This window comes from Zootoca vivipara, chromosome 8 (assembly GCF_963506605.1).
Source record: "Zootoca vivipara chromosome 8, rZooViv1.1, whole genome shotgun sequence".
Lineage (NCBI taxonomy): Eukaryota > Metazoa > Chordata > Lepidosauria > Squamata > Lacertidae > Zootoca > Zootoca vivipara.
The window spans coordinates 79,255,825-79,279,679 of NC_083283.1; positions in this window are offsets into that span (position 1 = coordinate 79,255,825).

The window sequence follows — 23,855 nt, forward strand, 5'->3', positions numbered from 1 at the left end:
ATGGACCGCAATAAGGATATATATATGTAAATCAATGGTACTGCAACTAAATAAATCCCATCTCTCAAAGTATCTTTATTTGACACACACACAGCCCAACATAAGCTGTTTATATGCTTTTTCCTAAGTTTTGCCTCACCCATTTCCCTAAGGAGCAGATTTGGTGACATCCATTGTGTCTCATGTGTAAAAGGTAAAGGTAAAGGGGCCCCTGACCATCAGGTCCAGACGTGTCCGACTCTGGGGTTGCGGCGCTCATCTCGCTCTATAGGCCGAGGGAGCTGGCATTTGTCCGCAGACAGCTTCCAGGTCATGTGGCCAGCATGACAAAGCTGCTTCTGGTGAACCAGAGCAGCACACGGAAACGCAGTTTACCTTCCCGCCGGAGCGGTCCCTATTTATCTACTTGCACTTTGATGTGCTTTCGAACTGCTAGGTGGGTAGGAGCTGGGACCAAGCAACGGGAGCTCACCCCGTTGCAGGGATTCGAACCACCGACCTTCTGATCAGCAAGCCCTAGACTCTGTGGTTTAACCCACAGCGCCACCTGATTATTACTCAAATCATCTATCTATAGCCAACTCAATATACAACTGCTTGATCATGGTAACTTCCTGGACCATTTCCATCGATTGGGAGTTGGTGATACTGTGTGACAATGATTCCACTCCTACCTATGGAGTCCAGTTCAGAGAATAGCATTGGAGGATTATGCACCTGCGAGTTCAACTGAGATTGACTCGTGACATGTCAGAGATTCTGTGGGTGAGCAGACTGGGAGTTCAGAAATTTACCAGTTCTGGATGAGGTTACAATCCCTCCAGAAGAACAGGTACATAACTGTAGGAGTAGAGTGAAAGCTTTAAAGTGAAAATCAAATCAAATATTACCCAGTTCACTTTTACAAGTAACCTGAAAGATGTAAGTTTTGAACAGGTAGAAATGAAATCCTGAGCTGCGACATGTAAACTGTGCACAGCCTGTAAATGGAAGCTGTTCAGTTGTTGATATTACTTTCAATGAATGATTTTGTCTGTTTTCAGATGAATCCTTAAATGCTATTTATTACAGGTTAATTAAAAGACCATTGATTATTTGAAACCATTTACTGAAGTGCATAGCTAATCTATTTCTATTGCACAGTTGTTACACCTCAGTAATTATATCTTTAAAATACAGTTTATGTTTAATTAGCAGAACGGTAGCTTACCCTTTAAAACCAAATTTGGTCTTTACTGTGTGGTTCACATCATTAAAGTGTTAACCAAACATGAATACCTGTAATGTACATTATTTTGGATTTCGGTAGCACCACGTTAAATGGGAAAGAGAGAGAGAAGAAAAATATGCAGATATGTTTGTCAAACTTCTTAAACAGAAAGTACACAATCCAGATCAATTGAGGAGAGGCACTGCTTATCAGGGGTGTTTTCAAGTGCTAAAGTTAGTGGAGGGTTGACAGAGAGAGCAAGAAACAAGGTAGAGAGCTGACTAGATACAATATTTGCAGAACTCTGGACAGCTCCTAGTCAGACCATTTGTTCCATCAACCTCATTAATGGAACCAAGCCATATATAGTGGTCCAGCCCCTGGAAATAGCCTCTGTCTCATCCCCCTTAGTGATGAGCATATATTTGATAGCATCTGCTTGAAATCTGTAATTAGAGGATCTGTTAGCATCGCACACAAGGGGAAATAGATGACAAGCTAAATAAGACTTTTGGCCAGGCAGATGTTCAGAGGTGTGCAGCAACCCATTCTACCGGACTTGACTGGGCTGCTGTTATCAGCTTCTTCATCAGATGGGGGTGGACTTACTCTGCATATTCTCGTGTTTTGGTTATGACACGTGACCCGTCTCCATATAGGAGTCAAAAATTTCTAGTTGGTTTTCTAAATTATTTATTTAAATAATTTATCTCATAACGATAAGTTAACAAGCCAAAACAAACAAAATAATTATCTTGCAATAGAATAAACCTTGTGCCTTACAGTCTCATGCGGTTTAGTTCTGCTCCAATATGAGCTGAAATGGCAGTATTCTTCCCAAAGTTGCAAGTTGTAGCTTGTCCATTCCTCTACCGTATCCATGAAAGCTTTGGGTGTTTTACGAGTAAAATCCGTGAAAAAATAAATTGCCAATAAATTTCAGCTATTTACCCAATGAGTTATCCTAAAGGAAGCATTATCAGATTTAATGGAATTTAATGGAATTTTTTATTCAGTGGCATTGGATATTTTTTTTGAAATATCAAAAAATGGATTTTCCACCAAATATATCTAAAATCAGCATCTACTTGATTATATCTCCAAATGGTATTAATGTGTTTTTATTTACAGTATTCATTGAATTTATATACTGCCCTATACCTGGAAGTCTCAGGGTGGTTCACAAACAAAATAAAACATAAAACCACAAAATCTATAAAGTAAAAACAACAGCCCAATAACCCCCCCCAAAAGCCACATTTTAAAAGGACATAGGATGTCAATCAAATCACTCAAAGGCCTGGTTTAAAAGGAATATTTTTGCCTGGCCCCTAAAGATATATCATGAAGGCGCTGGGCAAACGTCCCTGGGGAGAGCATTCCACAGATGGGGAGCCACTACAGAGAAGGCCCGTTCTTATGTTGCCACCCTCCAGACCTCTCAAGGAGGAGGCACACAAAGGAGGGCCTCAGAAGATGATCTCAGGGTCTGGATAGGTTCCTATAGAAAGTGGTGGTCCTTGAATTATTGTGGTCCTGGCCCGTTTAACATATGTTCCATATGTTTATATATTTTTAACCAGAATGACACATCATTGAAACTGATATAGATATAGATACTGTTGTGCAAGTGGAATTCGTTCTGTTCATGCATTTATTTAGTTGAATGTTGACATTAAAGTCAAGCTCAACTTGGGCCATCCAGCAGCATTTTCAAAAGCTTTCTGGAATCAATCTGCCTGACCTTGGTGGTGAAAAAGATACCAAGGCTGAAACATCATGTTCTTCTTAGAGCATAAAATTTCATATGGAGGTCAATTAAAGGTGATATCTCTCAACTACTGATATATCTCAACTGCTAATTTAAGATGCCACATGGGAAGAAGCCCATTCTAAACTAAAGTGTGTAGAATTCAGACTGTGTAGGACTTGAATTGTGTCTGAAAGGTAATAAGGATCCATTGAAGATTCCATAAAACAAGTGTTCTCCACAGTCTGATCTTGCCAAAAGACAAGCTGTATCGTTTTAGCTTGAGAAGTGATATCAAGGGGGAGCCCCATGCGTATTGCAGTAGTCTTACCAAGAGGTTACTAGTGCATGGATGTTAAAAGATCTGTTGAAGTCATGGCCCTACAAGATGTTCCTTTTCTTCTAATGGAGTATTGTGAATTACCACCTCTACAAGCACTCGAGGTTTGTTTCCAGATAGCTCAGATATTCTTCAATCAAGTGCAATGGCAATAGATTTACAAGGGGTGAAGGGACAAATGCATGGCTTGTACCTGTGTTTCTGACTGCTGAGGTGACACACATGTGGCTCAACCATCGCATTTGAAAACGCTCCTTAAAATGGTCATGTAGTACAGGATTTACATTTTACATTTGGCTGCATAAATCAACAAGGGTCTTGCTTATGTCAGGCTTCAATTCATAAGGAAATTTGCACAGGGTAGCACTCAGCACCTAGAGAGCCAGGCAGGTCAGGCTGGCAAAAAACAAACAAACCAGAGTTAATTGAAAGCATCGCATAATGATGACATTTTGTTGTCACTGAAATGAAAAGGTGTCAACAGTCAATGAAAGCCAAAGATCCTCCTTTTAAATGCTGTAATTAGTTGTGAAACAAGAACATAGCTTCATCGGGGCTTTCCTCTTATCTTCCTTGGCATCTGCGCTGGGATGCTGCTGCTAACCGATAAGGTATTTTGTGATCACGATGACATGGCTGATCTGTACATCATGTAGCTTTGTGCATGTCACAAGCACTCAGGATAAGACTTTGAAAGTGGAGGCTGAACTGTGCATTGCAGGGATTGCTTGCAAGATTGTATACTGTGTGTGTGTGTGTGTGTGTGTGTGTGTGTGTGTGTTGTTGTTGTTGACAGGGCGGGATTTAGGTTTGATGAGGCCCTAAGCTACTGAAGGTAATGAGGCCCTTTATATGTCCAGCTGTCCTTTGTCAACAACAAATTGTCACTGTTTTTTGTGTTTAATACGGTATATGTTATATGGTAATTTATGGACCTAATGGGTATCCAAAGCCATTTGCCACTGTTGCTGTATGTAGGTTTTATTTTATTTGTCTTTTATCTTATATTTTGGAAATGCACAACCAGGTTTTTTTTCCTTTAATCCCCCCCCCAAGAGAGTGGGGCCCTAAGCTATAGTTTGTTTAGCTTATATGTAAATCCAGCACTGGTTGTTGAGTCTGGTACACCCAGTGATCTGTGGAGCTCAATGGTAATTCAGGTAATTCAGAGGAGTGGTGTCAAGGAACTTGAAGCCCATTCATATTTATATTTATTCATTTCTTTAATTCATTTCAATTATTTGTAGGCTATCCCATAAAAAGAGGTTTTCTGAGCAGTTAGCAGGTTGCTTTCTTTTATGCAACACTGCAAAACATACAACCCAGCATTAGAACAGCACAATCTTACACTTGCTTACTCAGAAGTACGTCCCACTGAGTTCAATGGGAATTACTCCCAGGTAAGTGGGCATACGATTGTGCTTTACTTCACCAACTCTCATCCGCTCCAAAACAGGGCCGGGTTCTCTGCTTTGGCTGGTCAATATTGTGGTTTTTTCAACCACTTGCAACAGGGACTATTCCGGAAACAGGGTGGCTGTGGCTTGTAGCTGGTGGTTTGTGACCTGGTGGTCCCACTTAGCCACAAAGGGAACATAGGATGGAGCACTCAAGATTGCTCCTGCAACGTTGGAATGGGCTCTGCAAAATAAGACATGAATTAGTCAGCGGGGTAGTTTGTAAAATTAATGGAAATTAGCAACTATGAAAATAGTCCAGTCCAGGCCCATCTTACCCATAGAGGCTAGTGGCGCCGGGGCACCAGGGCGCCAAGTTCTGGAGGACGCCAGGCGAGAGTCCGGGGAACACCGAACGAGCGCGCTGAGCGAGGGTGCGTGCGCCACTCCGGCCAAGCCTTGGCTCGGTTTTTCCCTTTTAGCCTGCAGGCGCCGAATTCTCTAGGGCACCAGAAGGATAAAAGGGGGGGGGGACAGAGCCAATGCTCAACAGGTGCGGCACACACACCCTCACTTGCTTGGCACAGGCCCGCTTGCTCGGTGTGCTGCCTGCCGTGGCCACCATGGCACATAGCTGCCAAGTTATCCCTTTTTTAAAGGGATTGTCCCTCATGCTGAATAGGCTTCCTCGCGAGAAAAGGGAAAACTTGGCAGCTATGCCATGGCATGAAGTGGCCAGCTGAGCCGGGAGGCACCATGTCCACCCTCCAGCAGCTGTCCGCCTCCTTCAGCCCTAAAAAAAGGTTGACAACTCTGGGAAGGGGGGGGGGAGCCAAAGGGATCTTTGCACCATGACACTGAATATGCTTAAGAGGTCCCTGGTCCAGTCAGAATCAGAGAAGGTCGTTGAGGAAATAATACAGTGGTACCTCCGGTTACGAACTTAATCCGTTCCAGAGGTCCGTTCTTAAGTTGAAACCGTTCTTAACATGAGGCGCGCTTCCGCTAACGGGGCCTCCTGCTGCTGCTGCACCACTGGTGCGCGATTTCTGCTCGCATCCCGGGGCAAAGTTCGCAACAAGGGGCATCTACTTCCGGGTTAGCAGAGCTCGTTACCCGTTGCAGTCATAAGGAGGACAGTACGTAACATGGGGTTCCACTGTACTTTACAACTAAAATGGACTACATGTGCTAATTATCGGGGGAAAACAATTCTGTTAAAAGTATAAACTTCTATTTTGTCTCCCCTGTGCTATCTTTTTACAGCAGGATTCTCCCTCAACATGCAGACTATGAAACATATTTCTTCTGTATATTAGTATTCTTGTTACTAAACTTTGATGAAGAATGTGTTGACAATGTTTCTATATTTTAATGGTGCTATAATGTCTTCATATTTATGTCCTCATCTTAGATGGCACACTGCAATGTATCATTTTTTTCTTTTTATTATATTATTTGATTTGCTTACATTCTATTAAATTTTAAATGGTAAAATCCAAACATAGTTGTTAATAATAATAATAATAATAATAATAATAATAATAATAATAATAATATTTTAGCATTGCCAGTTCATTGAGGGGGGGGGGAACATTTCCAAAATAAACTGCATTTTTAATTGCACTCCATTAAGATATAAAAAGGTGGATTTTATTTTTAAAAGCATGTAAATTGTTAATAAACCAAACCCACAATTAACTAATGGTCAAATTTTACAGATTATTCTTGCTTTCAGTAGTTCTTCATGGTTCATAAAGAATTACTCAACACAAGTGAGTAAGACCTTTTATAAATAACTTGAAAATGAAATTTGGTTGATGCTTGACACCGGGAACATCTATCAAATTACACAGAAGCCAAAATGTTCCAGAGGAAACATCACTATCGCCTGGATGACATTACATTTGCTAGTATGAAATTTGTGTGATTGCAATTCACGATCCTCCTCAAAAGCTAAATACAAACCTGTCAAGACGGCTTTTAAGATGATTGTTCTTGGCAGTGATATGGTGCAAGAGCTTCTATTAGTTAATTGCTACTTCAAAGCCAGCAACACATTAGGAAAAGGGGGGGGCAATTGTTGGTTTGTTTCAAGGACAGAGGGGTGTGTGTGTGTGTGTGTGTGTGTGTGTGTGCTTCTTATATAGTCCAACGGATGTTAGGATATGTTTCGAAATTAGAATGGGAATGCGGAGATGTGAGAATTGTGTAGCCTATGGAATGCTATGTGTTACAAGTCAAGGGGAAAGCAGAGATTTTCTGATGCATCCCTAGAACGATTCATACATGATGGTGTGCTGCACACACTTTTGAATGAACAAACCGTGGGTATGAAGTGATCTTTGCTTGTGGAAAGTGCCTACAACTGATTTTTTTTTGGGGGGGGGGTCTCTGCTTTGACCTCCAGGTCAGAGAATGGTGAGAAGCTGCCACAGGGACGTGGGCCTGGGAAACCAGTTTACTACACTCCTTTCCACATGCTTAGCTCTGGATCCAACCTGCCGTGTTTTGTATCTGAGTATAAAAATAAGGAAGGGACACGGGTGGTGCTGTGGTCTAAACCACAGAGCCTAGGACTTGCCGATCAGAAGGTCGGCGGTTCGAATCCCCACGACAGGGTGAGCTCCCATTGCTTGGTCCCAGCTCCTGCCAACCTCCCAGTTTGAAAGCACGTCAATGTGCAAGTAGATAAATAGGTACCACTCCGGGGGGAAGGTAAACGGCATTTCCGCACACTGCTCTGGTTCGCCAGAAGCGGCTTAGTCATGCTGGCCACATGACCCGGAAGCTGTACGCCGGCTCCCTCGGCCAATAACGGGAGGTGAGCGCCGCAACCCCAGAGTCATCCACGACTGGACCTAACAGTCAGGGGTCCCTATAAAAATAAGGAGCCACTTCGCTCAATCAGTTGCACCACATGGCTCCAACATGAGAGCAGCTCTCAGCCCACAGAGTGTGGGAGGAGCTCAGCATCAGGGTCTCCAACACAAACTCAAAAGAGCAGAGAGATGTGACAGACAACAAAATCCCCTCTCGGAATGGTTAAAATACGTGGCGGGGATTTCTTTTTTAAAAAAGAAAAAAAAGGAAGGAAATGAAATCTCCTTGTAAGAAGAAAAAGAATCCTGCTTGGTTCTGTGTGGAATCTTATGAGATAAGGAAATGGATCATTGTTTGGTTTTGGAGTGCTTGTAATAGCAAAGAAGCTGGCAGAGTGCCTCTGTGCCACTGCTTTCCCCCCCCCCCTCTTCCCCAGGCTTTCTGATGCCTTTCCCGTTTGGATCTCCTGCTTAGATAAAACAGATGACTTTCTGGGCCTGCTTCTGCTAACAGCAGGCAGGAGCGCTGGTGACTGATTGGTTGAAACATGAGGATTAATGGGTATTTATATTTCATTAAATTTTATGCTCACTGGAGAATAATGTATCACTCGCAGATATTGAAACATATGTCAACCCTATCCACTTACATATAATTCAATTTGACTTAAATGCATTGATCAAATTTTATTAAAGTCCAATATATCTTCCAAAAAGGCCCACTAACACAATATCGCTGCTTCGTATTCATCAGATAAAAGGAGGCAATTGGGTTGTAATTCTATTTATACCTTTTTTTTCGAGGAAAAGGGGGTGATTATTGGGTAGGGAATAAACATTACAAGGTGACTGCCGCTGGCTGAAGGACTTAGGGTGGGGATTATTAAGAGATTTTGCAACTTGCCCTTCTGTTTAGTAAATTTAGTTGGGATTATCCTTGTGGGAAAGAGGGGTGTGGAAGGGGGTAGGTACTACACGTGGAGGGGGGAACCCAATGTTTCTTATCTCAGAAAGAAAACAGAATTCTTGTCAAAGGAATTTTGAAAGGAGAGCTTTGGCAGCAGAGTAAAAATGGGGGAACTCTCTCAATGCATGGATCCTGTAGATCTGAGAAGGATTTGCTCCCCATACAGCACATTTTTGTGTGTGTGAATTTAGTGGTCTAAACCACAGAGCCTAGGGCTTGCTGATCAGAAGGCTGGCAGTTCGAATCCCCACAATGGGGTGAGCTCCCATTGCTCGATCCCTGCTCCTGCTAACCTAGCCGTTCGAAAGCACGTCAAAGTGGAAGTAGATAAATAGGTACCGCTCCGGTGGGAAGGTAAACGGCATTTCCGTGTGCTGCTATGGTTCACCAGAAGCGCCTTAGTCATGCTGGCCACATGACCCGGAAGCTGTACGCCGGCTCCCTCGGCCAATAAAGCGAGATGAGCGTCGCAACCCCAGAGTCGTTTGTGACTGGACTTAAATGTCAGGGGTCCCTTTACCTTTACCTTTTTACCCTCCAGATACTCAATAGATATTTGCTGAATATATTAAATCACTACATGACTTCCAGTCGTACCAACAAAGATCTCAATATTAATATGCGATAACTAACATTTAATATTTGACAGCATTTGGAAGTTGGTGTGCAATAGTATTCACTACTGGCAGCTGATTTGCAATGGTATATTACAGTGGTTTTCAAACTTTCCATCTTCGGGCAATGTTTCCCAGCACTGACTTTTCCGCCCAGGCATTCACCTGAAGTCGTGGGACTCCTTCATACCTGACTATTGGCCACGATGCCTGGAGCTTAAAGGAGCTGGGGGCCAATATTTGGAGGGCACCACATTGACTACCCCTGATTTGTGGGAAACTTTGGGGAAAGCAACTGAGATTGGAACAGGAGTTAGTGGACTTTCATCTCTACAAAATGGATTCACACCCTAACCGCATGGCATGTTATTTCTACTGATCCCAGATCAGGCCTGGCCCAGTGGCACCATTAAAGAAGAGAGAGCAGCGCATCGCTCCCTGTTTTCCATAGAAATTTCCTCTGAGCCCAGTCAGAAGTTAGCACAGAGAGGCAAAAAGATGCCTTAGCTTACTCTGCTGCTCTTTAGCTAGTCAGTTCCACTGAAGCATGCTTTCAGGATCCCCTTGTCTGAAATCTACGGCCAGGCTAAGCAAACTACTTCTACAATGCCACTTCTCTGGCTGTTACAGGGACAAAGAATCTGGATATTTAGATCCGATGGTATCTAATAGGAAGCCATCAATCTTTTATAGTAAGAGAATACATAAATTATAAACAAATATGTCCTTTGGTCTAGTCGAACAGCATAATGATCAAAGACACACAATAGAAATGTATTTGCTTCTACAGTATGCTTTATTCCCTGAGCTCCCAGTCTGCGGTGATGGACAGGCAGCGAGCTGTCAGTTTTTGTTCCATCTGCCACACTACACGTACCTCCTGTTGTTTTAAGTAATCAATATGGGGGCTGAAATCACCTACCGCTACCTCTGTTACCTCCTATTTTGTCCACTCATAAATTATGAATCCCTGCACAACATCAAGTCTACAATTTCGATTGCATTTGCTAATCATTGATCAATAATTCAAAAGCCTCTTCTTCTTCAAGGGTCCCTCGTTTCCTGGAACATATGGCACAAGGCTGACAATGTTCGCAAGACTATTCCCTTACACAGAAAGCACCATTTTTTAAAAACAAAACAAAACAAAAAAGTTGTTCAAAGTTTCTTTTGTTTTTCTTTTCTCTCTCTCTCTCTCTCTCGCTCCTTTTTCTTTTTATGAATCAGACTTTGTACTTCCCCCACCTCCACTCTTGTTTTCTATATTTAATGAATACACAAGCAGAGCACCTACAGAGCAATGTACTTGGTAACTCACAATTGTATAGTGTGGACAGACATGGCACTTAGCAAAACAGTCTTCCTCCTGGTTTTTTTCATCAACCGTTATTTTGATGGGTATATTGTTCATGCAATGCATACGGCTTTTTACCCACCCCCAGTGCTTGTCTTGCTTGCTTCTCCCCATATGCGCTTATGCGGACATGTAATCAAAAGAGTTTTCTTTTTAGACTTTGTGCATCTGTGCTTTTATGTATGCGTGTTTCATAATTATAGTGTGCATGTGTGTGTGTGTGTGTGTGTGTGTGTGTGTGTGTGTTTGCCTCCAGTGCTACAGTTTAATACAAAGCATTTAGTAAACACCCAACATGCATCAGTGAATGCTGACTATTCTCAGATAGGTTTTGTGTGTGTGTGAATATATACACACACTTTTCATACACCAATGAATTCCACAATAATATTTAGGTGACTTTCAGCATTTGGACATTTGAAACTGCCCCCATTCAGATGTGAATGTCAGTTAGAAAATATAAATTAAATTGAACACTCACTCCATTTTCTACTTATCTGTCTGTCCATCTATTCCCACACACATATACATGTATATTTCAAGTAACGCAGTTAAGGGTTGAAACGAAGTCAGCAGCTAACGGTTCTTGGATTTTCAGGCAGACTGAATTGTAAAGCGTTTTGATAGCATCCCAAACTAACTGGAGGGTTTGCTGTTTCTTTGTCTAAGATGGTTTTATTAGCTATTATACTACTATAGTATGATCATGAATAATAAATGCCATTATAGAGAAGAGTTCTGATTTCATCTCCACAGAGTCCTCTTAAACAGCCCGATTGTGCAAATGTTAATATATTAGCATACCTGCCCTCAGTGTGTATGTTCAGTGCACAACTTTAGTAAGAAAGGAAAAGTAGGCTGAAACCATTAAAAGATCACCTTTCATCTGATGCTATGTGTTGTTTGAAATTCGCTTTGACACTATAATGTACAAATCCTTGGGATAGCTCAGTCGGCAGAGCATGAGACTCTTCAGCTCAGTGTTGTGGGGTCGTGCTACACCTTGGGCAAAAGATTCCTGCATTGCAGGGGATTGGATTGGATCGCCATTATAGTCCCTTCCAACTCCACAATTCTATATTCTATGATTCCATGAAATGAAATCAGGACCCTCATACCTACGGAGCTGCCTCTCCTGGTATGTCCCGCAGAGGACCCTAAGGTCCATGAATAATAATAGCTTAAAGGTCCCAGGCCCTAAGGAAGCCAGATTATCCTTCGCCAGGGCCAGGGTTTTTTCAGTGACGGCTCCAACCTGGTGGAATGCTCTGTCCCACGAGACTGGGGCCCTGCAGGACTTGATCTCCTTTCCACAGGGCCTGTAAGACAGAGCTATTCCACCTGGCCTTCAATTTGAATTAGCCTGATCCTCTATTCCCTCTTCCCCTTTCCTCTCCTATGAAGAAACCCTTTCTGGGACCCCACATTTAAATTCTTCCCTGGTCTCCTTACAGGCCCTAGTAGGACCAACTTGGCCAATTAGCCCTGGTGATCATTTGATGTCTACTGACTGAGTTTTTTGTTTTTGTTTCCCCCCAAAAAAATGACCCCTGAATTTTTGAATTTTATTAATATTGATGCTGCATTTTCTGTTGTATTTTATGCTGTTTTATGCTGTTTTTAAGTCAAATTTTAATCAATGTTTTATCTTTTCTGTTAGCTGCCCTGAGCCCTGTTTTTAAACTGGGAAGGGCGGGATATAAATAAAAAAATATTATTATTATCATCATCATCATCACCACCACCACCACCAGCAGCAGCAAAGTTCATTCGAAATTAAGCAATCTGAAGTCCCAATCAACTCAATGAGTCACAATTAAGCATGCAATCTGTTTCCCCATTGAACTCAGTGAAACTTGGTGAAACTTTGACAAGAGCAAACCCAATATTAACCACAATCATTTCCAAACACTGTACCGTAGGGGCTGGACTACAACTCTCATCCCATTGGCCACACTGGCTGGGACTGATGAGAATTAGAGTCCAAAACATAAGGAAGGCCATAGGTTCACCATTCCTGATTAATGAAAAAAAGAACTGTGTAATCCTATCCTTCTCTCCTCCAAAGTTAGACCTATTGCGTTCAATAGGGCTTACTCCAAGGTAAATGATATAGGTTTGCAACTTATGTAAATATGGCTGTATGCTCAAAGTACCCACATAAAGAAGAGGTTGCCCAGTATATTCCTCCATGAGTTGCTACTCGGATCTTGGTGTCTTCTAATGGACTGCTATCTGGCAGTGTCTGTGTGCAATTTTGCTGTATTTCTACATCAGGTGTAAACATGGGCATAGCCATGGGAGGCAGGGAGGGGCACCCCCGCCTTAATCCATAAAAATGCTGTGCTCATGTCTTCAGGGGTTCCTTCTTTAGACTCACCTCACTACACCAGCGTGGTGTAGTGGTTAAGAGCGGTAGACTCGTAATCTGGGGGACTGGGTTCGTGTCTCCACTCCTCCACATGCAGCTGCTGGGTGACCTTGGGCGAGTCACACTTCTTTGAAGTCTGTCAACACCACTCACCTCACAGAGTGTTTGTTGTGGGGGAGGAAGGGAAAGGAGAATGTTAGCTGCTTTGAGACTCATTCGGGTAGTGATAAAGTGGGATAACAAATCCAAACTCTTCTTCTTTTGTTTAAGAGGCACATCCAAGAAAGCGACTTGCACAGAAATTCAGGGGCTCTGTGAACTGTCTCCCTCAATGAGAAAGTTGGGGAACGTAAATGTAGCATAGTAAAGGTAAGGGGTAAAGGGACCCCTGACCGTTAGGTCCAGTCGCGGACGACTCTGGGGTTGCGGAGCTCATCTCGCTCTACAGGCCGAGGGAGCCGGCATTTGTCCGCAGACAGCTTCCAGGTCATGTGGCCAGCATGACTAAGCTGCTTCTGGCGAACCAGAGCAGCGCATGGAAACACTGTTTACCTTCCCGCTGGAGCGGTACCTATTTATCTACTTGCACTTTGACATGATTTCGAACTGCTAGGTTGGCAGGAGAAATGTAGCATACCGAAACTTAAATATGGACAGCCCATTTAGGCATTGCAGAGTAGTCATCTATTAGTCTGTTCACCATGATTTTGTCTAATACAGTTTTTCAAGCCATCCAAGTTAGTGACGGTCACTTTTGGAAATCTAATGTTTTGGTCATTTGCTGGTCATTTGGGGTGCTACCTTCCTTTTCTTTTGGATTAGATTGGAGAATCTTTCATATGGGTTTTTTTCTTTTCATTTTAAATAATTTTATGTAAGCAGGCTTGAACTTTTGTTAATAAATAACCTTGCTATGAGAAAGCAATCACAATCTGAGAATGACAGCACTTTTCCACTGAAGGATTTCCTCTAATTAAGAATACAAAAGACTGCTGCCAATCACCTACTTGACAAAGGGAGTTAATGTTCCAGAGAATAGTGAGATCAGGCTTTTTTTTCCAGAGAATAGTGAGATCAGGCTTTTTCCAGGGACCAAGACCTTGGAAAACAGACCCACCAACCCAAGAGTACCACTATTCTAATTTTGCATGGAGCACCCAAGAGGCTCAGGGGCATTGTGAGATAACTCTCATTTCCCTGCCGCACCTCATTTGTGGCTGGGATCTTTTTTTAAAAAAAACTGTTACAAGTTAAGCAATAGTAATAGAAAGTCATTGTAGCATGCTGCAACTACAGAACTTTTTTTTTTGTCTTTCTGATGCAATAAACAAAATCTGCCCTTATTCCCTTATGGGGTACACAAGAGCCCTTGTAGAGTCCTTTGTAGGTTCTCAATCGGTAGGAGAAAATAACAGAGGCCAACCAGAGAGTATTTAGAAGCAAAGCAGCTAGTAAGCTTGATCTTTATTGAACTGTTGCAACAGGGTGCTCCCTCTCACGCAAGAGAAAAGAGGAGGACCCAGAACCAAGGCATGCCTGCCCTTATCTTAGCTGCCAAGTATCCCATTTTTTCACAGGAAACCCCTGGATTTTAATCCGCTTCCTGCTGTTCTCCCGAATGGAGAAAAATCCTGGAATCTCAGCTGGAACTATATTGGAATTTCAGCTGCCAAAAAAGGATCATGAAATGAGGAATAAAAATGGAGCACCCAACTCCATTTTGGGTGCTGCTCTGCCTATGTGTGGGCACCAGAAATAGGGCAGAATGGCACCGGAAGTCGCTTCTACGCATGCCCGGTGGCCATCTTGGTGGTCTTAAAATTCTTATAACACTGACAATGTTCTGTTGATGGATCTCATATGAATGAAACCTCCATTGTGGTATATTCTCATAATCCTGTTGCTAAGTTTCTAGACATCTATGGTAGTGAGAGATTTTGTCTTCAGTTAGAATTCAGCTTCTTAGTGTCTCTGTCCTAGACCCAGATAGGTTTTGGTCAAATTTAGAACGAATTGTAACAAGTCTGAGTAGCAAAAAGATGTGATAGAGGAAGCAAAAGTGACGGTAATCGGATCAGACAATCACCAAAGCTGACAACATTCACAACATGCTGGTTCCAAATGGAAATCAGCTGTGCTCTGTACCTTTCAGAAGACAAAAGGGAAGAAAAAAGTTTTTTACAGGTGTGTCAATAAGATGTTTAATGCCTGATGGACAAACAACTTGAAGCCATTCAACATGGCTCTCTGTTCAATTGTGAAAAGACAAATTGATCATTTTTAAGAAGACTACTCCAAAGTTTTCAAAGGAAGCAAACAACTGGAATGTTTCAAGGTTAGAAAGAGTTCAGCTTCAACATGTTTTATTTATTTATATTCTGGTCTGGTCTGGAATTACTAGAATATATCTATTGGATGGTTTATTCAAGCTGCTGATTGCAATCCTCATCAAATGTCACTAGCATGCCTTTGGTACAACCAGGCAGTGTCCTGGGTACATGTCACATAGTTGAAGTTTTCATACTGTGTTTTAGAAAACTCAGTAGATTCCTTAAAAACTTGGGGAGGGCGCTCAACAAGAAGAACGGTAATGTTCCTTGAAAAATATCTTGCCCATTTGTTAACAATCTTTCCCTAAATGCAGAGGTGTAAGTTGGATTAGTTCATAGAAATCATAGGAAATTGCCTTCTACTGAGTTCAACTATTGGTCCATTTATTCAACTATTGGTCCATTTAGTTCAGTATTGTCAGGGGTCTCGAGATACCTAGAGATGCCTGAGACTGAACCTGGAACCTTCTGCATGCAAAACTGTCAGGGAGAGGAGGACTGATGGAGCCCACCTCCCCAGCTTGACCCTTCCAGGGAGGAGGAAGAGGAAGGCAGTTTAGATTTACAACAGGCGTTTGAGGAAGGTCACAGCTCAGAGGGGGGAAGTTGGGAAATAATGGGAGAGGAGGAGGAGGAGGAGGAAGCAGGGTTGTGTGTGACAGTTGACAGACACAGTGCCTTTAGAAAGCATTCCAGACCCTCCCTCCCCCTCTCCCAGAACCTGGCAAGCCTTGAAAGCAAAGAGCTCAAAGACAGAGGGCACTTAGCAGCACCCGTAGAAGAGACATGAGAATGATGAATGAGGAAATGGGAGAGATGGTGGGTGTTGGAGATTCACTTAGGTCAATGCCATTATCCAAGAGGCTGGGTTCTACAGCCTCTCTCTGTAAATACTAAATAAAAAGTGGACGGTAAGAAACATTCCCTTGTCTTTGTACGTTCCTGGGCAACCAGCTAGGAGTTTCTGGCAGCAGCCTGCCACTGAACCACACTTTCTCTACAACTTGTTGTTGTTGTTGTTTAGTCGTTTAGTCGTGTCTGACTCTTCGTGACCCCATGGACCAGAGCACGCCAGGCACTCCTGTCTTCCACTGCCTCCCGCAGTTTGGTCAAACTCATGTTCGTAGCTTCGAGAACACTGTCCAACCATCTCGTCCTCTGTCGTCCCCTTCTCCTAGTGCCCTCCATCTTTCCCAACATCAAGGTCTTTTCCAAGGATTCTTCTCTTCTCATGAGGTGGCCAAAGTATTGGAGCCTCAGCTTCAGGATCTGTCCTTCCAGGGAGCACTCAGGGCTGATTTCCTTCAGAACGGATAGGTTTGATCTTCTTGCAGTCCATGGGACTCTCAAGAGTCTCCTCCAGCACCATAATTCAAAAGCATCAATTCTTCGGCGATCAGCCTTCTTTATGGTCCAGCTCTCACTTCCATACCTCACTACTGGGAAAACCATAGCTTTAACTATGCGGACCTTTGTCGGCAAGGTGATGTCTCTGCTTTTTAAGATGCTGTCTAGGTTTGTCATTGCTTTTCTCCCAAGAAGCAGGCGTCTTTTAATTTCGTGACTGCTGTCACCATCTGCAGTGATCAAGGAGCTCAAGAAAGTACTACACTCAGTTAATTCACACTGATGGTGAAGCCCACCAGGGTGTGTGTGTGTGTGTGTGTGTGTGTGTGTGTGTGTAACCAAATGCATTGCAAAATGCCTGCCTTTTACCTAGAATGGGAGGCTCATGCACATCTCCAGGGCTTGTGAAGTTGGGGGAGAAAGAGAGAACCTTATTGCCAAACTTTTCTCCCTGGAGCCTGGGACCTGAACTGCAAGGATTGCAGAGTGATGGTTCCACATATTCCTTCTTCCACATTGATCTCTACAACATCAAAACCTGGAATCCATGCATGGGATAGGGGTGGGGGTGAGCAAAAGGATTGGGCATGTTATGGATTAACAGAGGCAGATTTAGGGGAGCATGACCAGTTCTGCATTGGGCACTGAGTTCTGAGAGGGTGCCAGAGGGAACACTGCAACAGTGATGAGCAACAGAAAGTGAGAGGCAGGGAGTGCCAAATTTTGAGGTCGCACAAGGCGCCACTGAAATTTTAAAGCCATAACTTCACCATTGTGGGTTACAGATCTTTGGTTTGATCGTGATCCTGTTTGATCCTATAGCTGGGAATTAAGGTGTTGCTATCTAACTCCTTTATACTGTGTTAGTTTATTCATTTTATTATATGTTTGAAGGGCTGATTTTGTAGGCTGAATCCAGTGCACCAATGTCTCTTAGAGACTGCATTATTTCATGACTACATGAAGGGAAGAATTGGGCTGTTAAGAGTTCATTACACAGGCTTCCGGTGAGCCGCGGACACGGAAGGGAGCGCGGAGCGACCGTTCCTGGGTCCGCTCCGGTTGAAACGGGGAGAACGCGGGGTTCGTAAGGCTACCGAACCCGCAAACGTCAGGGGGGGCTACCCTGACGACAGAGGTGCCCAGCGGCGTCCAAAGCCGCTCTCCTCCCGTTCGTAGTCCTTCGGGGCTCCGAGGGAGGATTGAGTGGTGGACGCGAGGGGGGTACATCGCCCTTTCCCGTTTCACGCAGCCTCAGGCTCCCGTGAGAAGCGGCTTGCCTCCGAGGGGGTTAAACTGCAGCTTCGGCAGACTCTTCAGTAACCTGAGAAGCTTTCCAGCTGCAGAGGGACTGGGTGAGCACAAATGGACCTGTTTTCTGACTCGGCGTTAAAATGGCGCCCGGCTGGGGGTTGTAGGAAACAGCTGTTGTAGAGATTTCTACGAGGTGGATAAGAAGAGTTCCCTAACCGCGGAGGGGCGGCTCGCTGATGGTGCACGCCTGGCGGTAAGGAAAAAGACCAAAGCCTTTGTGTAAAAACAAAGGGGCTTATTCTTCCTGGGAAAGAGCCGACCCAACAGAAAGGAGGGGAGAAGAAGGAAAAAGAAAAGAAAAGACTGAGAGGAACCTACTGGGAGAGTTAGAAAAGCTGTTATCTTTACCTTATTGAACAGTTTTGGGATACATCTTTTGGGGACATACTTGACTTCAGGAACTTTGTGAAACTAAGTGTTGCTCAAGAGTCCAGAGACTTTGTGGACCGGACTTTGTGGATTATTGGTTTGCGTTGCTTTAGGGACATATCTTGATTTCCGGACCCTTAAGAACTTTCAACCTCACTTCGGAATTTATTGATTGGGCTGAAGGAAGAGAAAATAAGGAAAGGAAGAAAAGAAGAAGTAAATAGCCACCTCTTCTAAGACGATAGAGACATAGGACATCACTGAACTGAGGTGCAGGCTAAAGAATCTTTATCTTATTTTCTCTTTGAGAATTAATAGATTATTGCCTCATGTAAATGTTCTGGATGATGTAAGATTTTCTGATATTCTGATATTCTGATATTGCTACTTTGATATTGCTACTCTTGTCTAAGTGTTTAAGGGGGAAATTGAGGGGGGAAAAGTGGGAAAAGATTAGGCTTGGTGAGTGGAAAGAGAAGTCTCAAAGGATAATCTGATAAGGTGTTGGTTTTGGATTGAAAGGAAGTCATCCCCCCCTTAAGGTGCTTGCTTTTAGGGGTTTGGAAAAGATAGCCTGAAAAGCTAAAAGTTCACACAAACATGGGGGATAAAAAAGGCATAAGAACAACTGCAACGCCCTCAGACAGGCGTCCCTCCAGACAGGAGGAGGGTAGAGACTGGGAGGGACTTTTATCTGAGATCAAAAAAGAAATAAGACAGAGTGAACAGAATCTTGAAAAAAAATTGGGGGACATTCAAAACTCAATCGATCAAAAATTTGAAAAAGTTGTGGGGGAATTATCCCAACAAATTGAAGAGGTAGCAACAAAATCCAAAGGTCTAGAAGAAAGTTCGAAGAAAGTACAGAAGGAGGTGAAAGAAATTAAGAAAGAGACAGATGGCCTTAGAGAGGAGATTAATAGACTAAAGAAGGAGAAGGAGGAAATCTTAGATAGCTTAGCTCTGATGGAATTAAGACAGAGACAACTTAATTTGAAATTTAGAGGTTTGGTAGAGGAGAAAGACGAGAACATTAAAGAGAAACTGTCAACCGAAATTGCAAAATGGTTAGGGGTAAGTAAAGAGGAAATAGAAGTAGTCATCACAAATGCTTTTAGAATCAAGGTAAAATCCGTCAAAGCAAAAGCAAAAAAATTACCGGGAGACTGCTTAGTAATTTTCAACTCAATGTATATGAGAAATGAAATTCTAAGACAGAGCTTCCTACGGAAACTGATAATTGACGGAAGGGAGATAATTGTATTCAAGGAAGTGCCAACAAGAATGTTGCGCAAGAGGGAAAAATTTCGGGATTTTACAACAGTTCTAAGAAAGAATGGAATAAGCTTCAGATGGGAGATCCCGGACGGAGTCTCCTTCTACCTTAAGGGCAAAAGATTCATACTTAGGAACCAACAGGAGATTGACAAGTTCGGAAGGAAGTATGGCCAACTATTAGGAATGGAAAAAGGTAAAGAAGAAGGGGCAATAGGAGGCGAGGAGAAAGAGGTAGAGACACAAGAGGAGGATGAAGGGAAAAGCAGTGAAGAAGAAGGAGAAGTAGATACAGAGATAGATTTAGATAAGGAGATTCAAACTTAAATATTGTAAAAAATAAATAAATAAACAAGTAATAAATAAAACAAAATATGGCATTGAAAATAAAGTCCTGGAATGTGAATGGATTAAATAACAAAAGTAAAAGAAACAAATTAGAATATGTGCTGATAAAAGAAAAATTAGATATCATATGCTTACAAGAAACGCACATTTCAAGGAAGCATGAAAGGATCCTGGGAAATAAAAAATTAGGATTGGGTTTTGTCTCATCTAACGAAAAAAAGAAAAGAGGTGTGGCATTATATGTGAAGGAGAAATTTAAACCAGAGCTACTCTTCAAGGACGAAGAGGGCAGGGTAGTAGGGGTACACATAACGGTGCAGGGGGAAAAGGTACTGCTAGTGGGTATATATGCACCAAATCAGAAGAGGGCGGATTTTTACAAAAAACTTGATAAAACACTGACAAAACACCTCGAAGACAAAGTAATATTGATGGGAGACCTTAACGGGGTAGTGATGCCAAGTTTAGATAGAACTGAAAAGAAAAGAATAAATGAGAAGGGTAAACTCCCAAAAACATTTTTCAATATGATAGAGAGATTAGGTCTAATTGATAGCTGGAGACTCAAAAACCCTATCGAAAAACAATTCTCACATTTCTCTGAGCCTAATCAAAGCTCAGGGAGGATAGATTACATTTGGATATCCCAAGAACTGAGTTCAAAAATCAAAAAAATAGACATACAGCCACGGACTTTTTCGGACCATAGTCCGATATATTTGGAATTAACAGGGGAGACGCCCTCATTTCGTTGGAGAATGAATGAGGGGTTGTTCAATGACCAAGAGATAATAGATAAAGCAAAAGATATATTTAAAGAATTTCTGGATTTTAACCACAAAAAAGGTATAAACGTAAACACAGTGTGGGAAGCTGGGAAAGCTTTCATGAGGGGTTTCCTAATCCAACAAAATAGTATAAAGAAGAAGGAAAGAGAAAAGAAAAAGGAAGAACTATTAAAACAACTCGCTGAGAGCGAAAAACAACTGAATAAAAAGCCAGGAGAGACTAAAGTAAAACAAGAAATAAAGATGTTGCAAACCCAATTTTCTATCTTAATTAATCAAGAAGTAGAATGGAAATTAAAATGGTTAAGACAAAGGAATTTTGAATACGCAAATAAATGCGGGAAACTATTATCCTGGCAACTTAAGAAAAGACAAAAGCAAAACTACATACATGGAATTTGGAAGGAAGACAAGGTGACAGGAAACCCAAAAGAGATTAGAAAAGCTTTTCAAAAATTTTATGAAGACTTATATCGGAAAGGGAAAGAAGAGGAGGAAGAGATTGAAGTATATCTAGAAGGATGTAAACTTGGTAAAATATCAGAAGAACAGGTCAGTATGTTAAATGCCCAAATAACAGCGGCTGAAGTGCAGGCAGGAATCAGTAGAATGAAAATAGGAAAGGCTCCTGGCCCAGACGGGTTTACAGCAAAATACTACAAAGAATTGAAAGACGAAATAACACCAATATTGACATTAATGATGAATGAGATTCTGGATGGAGGACAGATACCTAGATCCTGGGAGGAAGCACATATAACCTTAATACCAAAGGAAAACTCAGATTTACTAGATGTAAAGAGCTACAGACCTATTTCACTGTTAAATCTAGACTATAAGCTATTTGCGGATATTGTCGGGAACAGATTGAAAAAGGTTTTGTCAGAAATAATACACAAAGAGCAATCAGGTTTCCTACCAGGTCGTTACATGAAAAACAACGTAAGGAACGTAATCGATATTATTGAATATTTGGAGGTGAAATTTGATAAAAAAGCGGCTCTGGTATTTGTCGACGCCGAAAAGGCGTTCGACAATATATCCTGGAAATTCATGAAGAAATTAATGGAGAGAAGAGGAATGGGATGTAAATTTAGAGGGGCCGTCGAAGCAATTTACTCAAAGCAAAGGGCTAAATTAATTATAAATAACACATTATCGGAGGAGATAGATATATCCAAAGGTACGAGGCAAGGGTGCCCCTTATCACCCTTGCTATTCATATTAGTATTAGAGGTCCTGATGGACAAGATAAGAGAAAATAAAGATATAAAGGGGATAAGAGTCGGAAATAAAGAATATAAACAACGGGCCTTTGCCGACGACCTTGTGATAACGATAGAAGAACCCAGATCTAGCATGGAAGAGTTGTTAAGAGAATTGGGAAAATTTGGAAATTTAGCCGGCTTTAAGCTAAATAAGAAAAAGACAAAAATGATTACAAAGAATTTGACGAAGAGTGAAAGGACTGAGTTGCAAGAAAAATTTGGTATTGATTCGGTTAAAAAGATAAAATATTTGGGAATCTGGCTATCCAACAAAAATATTAATCTGTTCAACGACAATTATAATAAGACATGGAACGAAATTAAAAAGGACTTGGCAATCTGGAAGAATCTACAGCTGTCGTTATGGGGCAGGATTGCCACCGTGAAAATGAATATTCTGCCAAGGTTCCTGTTCTTATTTCAGATGGTACCGGTTATAAAAGGTACCGGGCAATTCTCAGAATGGAGAAAGGAGATTTCGAAATATATATGGCAGGGGAAACCGCCTAGAATAAGACATAAACTCCTAATTGACAAAAAAGAACGAGGCGGTTTCGCATTACCAGATCTCCAAATGTATTATGAGGCATCCTGTATTACATGGTTGAAAGAATGGGTGACACTTAAAGATACTGACCTCCTGGACCTCGAGGGGTTTAACAACGTGTTTGGTTGGCACAGTTACCTCTGGTATGAAAAAAAAATGGGACATAAAGGGTTTATAACCCATGTAATTAGGAAACCATTATATGAGGTTTGGGTTAGAAACAAACATCTCCTAGAAAGGAAAACTCCAAGGTGGCTGTCGCCAACAGAGGTCCTAAGTATAAAAAAGACAAACATGGAGGCAAATTGGTTGCGGTATGATGATATCCTCATAGACTCGAAAGAAGGCTGGAAAATTAAGCCATATGAACAACTAAAAGAAATAGGAATAGGATGGCTGCAGTATCATCAAATTAATGCCCTGTTCATGAAAGATAGGAAGAACCACGGATTTGAAAACAAAAAATCTAAATTCCAATCAGAATTAGTGGAAGGTAACGAGAAACTACTGTCCAAAATGTATGATCTTTTACTTGAATGGCACACGAAAGACGAGGCGACAAAAGAATGTATGATTAAGTGGGCAGTGGACCTAGGCCATAATATAAATATAGATCAATGGCAAAAGTTGTGGAACCACCAGATCAAGTTCACTGCCTGTATAATATTGAAGGAAAACATCATGAAAATGATGTACAGGTGGCATCTCACGCCCGTCAAACTGGCTAAAATATATAAAACAAATAATAAGAAATGTTGGAAATGTAATATAAAAGATGGGGATTTCTACCATCTTTGGTGGACGTGCAACAAGGTAAAGATCTATTGGGAATTAATCTACAATGAATTAAAAAGATTATTGTGTTACACTTTCCCAAAGAAACCTGAAGAAATGCTGCTGGGTATACTGGGGAGGGAGATTAAGAAGGAAGACCAAAACCTCTTCATGTATGCTACTACGGCTGCGAGAATCGTCTTAGCCCAAAAGTGGAAGACACCAGAGGTCCCAAGTGTAGACGAGTGGAGAGAGAAAATGACAGAATATTTAGAGTTGGCCAAAATGACAGGAAGTTTAAGAGATCAAAAAGAACAAAGGTACCGAAAAGAATGGAATAAGTTTAGGAAATATTTGAAGGATTATGTCAGATGATTAAAAACACTAGTAGAATTACATTTAAAATACAACAAAGAATTATAAAGCCATTGTCCACAAAAAATATAAGTAAAACTACGTGTTAAATACAGATGAGAATAAATGGAAAGAACATATATATACTAGTGGATTTTAGCCCGTTTAAAAACGGGCGCTAGAGGAAGCGGCCTGCCGGGACTGGCTTGGCGGTGGCGGGTCTTCCCGCCACCACCAAGCCAGTTCGCAGCGGGGGCTTTTCGCCGTTTGCCTTCCCCTGAGGGGGAGGCAAACGGCGAAAAACCCCGCCGCGCCG